Consider the following 1329-nt stretch of genomic DNA (forward strand, 5'->3'; position numbering starts at 1 on the left):
GGTAAACTACTTTTATTCCTGATTTAAACTAGCGATCATGAGCAGCTGTGTGCTTTTCTTTTTTTCTGTCAGGCTGTTGGAGCTGTCCGGCTGTCCGAGGCTGGTGTGGGGTGAAAATCCTCCACCTCAGACGTTCAGAGATGTAACTGTCTGCGATACTGTGGTCACTCTCCATGTAGCATCAATTATGCTAATGCTAGCTGCCTGTCACGTTCTCTCGTCCTGGCCACACCTCCGCTCTCTAGCACCCCCCCACCCCCCCATCTTTTCTTAGGGTTGGGTGGGGGTAAGATACACTTTAAAGGATAACAAAGCATAAGCTACAGCTAGAGGTCAGCTACATTTGCTACCAGAGCACGTGGACACCTGTACTCAGTGATTTATTGTTACTAAGAGACAGACACGTTCAAAGATGATGGATGAGCAGGCACATGCCACTTCCTGAAAAGGTTGTGAGGGCCTACCTGTTTGGCAGCCGGGAGTTCTTTGTGACTTGTTACCACATCGATGGCTTTTGGGACTTCCTGTCTCCAAGAGGCTATATTATCTTACAAAAAACTTTATAGTCAGAACATTTTTTTTGTCTCTCTACAAGATGTCCTTGTATATCTGAGCAGGGTTCGCCCTGCTGTTCTTGCACTTTCAGCAAACTGGCCGTACAGCAAGTCATTTGAGATATCTCCAGGTGGCCTTCACCTTTCAACTGAGAATACATCACACATAGTATATAGTTTTATGGATCATAAAATGATGTGTTAAATTAATATCTCCAAAACATAAACTGACATGTTTGGCATGTTTGACACAGTGATTTTGCAGATGTCATTTATTAATGAATAATCTCCCTCACAACCCTGAAGTCATAATTTTTGTATTTCTGAAAGACAATTCAATTTCACTCTTTTCTCCTACTTTGTAGCCCTRCCCTTACATATTGCTCATTCATGTTGGGCTTCAGATCTTCCCAGTATATTTTGTTAAACGTATGAATTGAGTGGCTTTTCTTTGTGACTTTGAAATAGGGTCCAAGTGGTAGGGTGACACCTGGGAAATGGGATACGACTCGTGTTTCCACAGAGTGTTTGATCAGAATCTAAATGTGGAGTTTAATTTACCTAAATCATCAACATACAAAAATGGGTAAAGATGCTCTTGGCCTGATCCTGATCTTACTTTTAAGCATGAAGAAACTAATTATAATTAAACATAGCATAACATAAGCAATGTCTAAAAACTTGTAGAACCAGCCTGCAGGGGTGCTGGAAACTTTCCCAATGGACATCTGATCTTCTTTGACAGTTGATGACCAAGAAGACTGGGGTCCAGTCT

Source organism: Austrofundulus limnaeus, unplaced genomic scaffold (genome assembly GCF_001266775.1).
Source record: "Austrofundulus limnaeus strain Quisiro unplaced genomic scaffold, Austrofundulus_limnaeus-1.0 Scaffold338, whole genome shotgun sequence".
NCBI classification, from domain to species: Eukaryota; Metazoa; Chordata; class Actinopteri; order Cyprinodontiformes; family Rivulidae; genus Austrofundulus; species Austrofundulus limnaeus.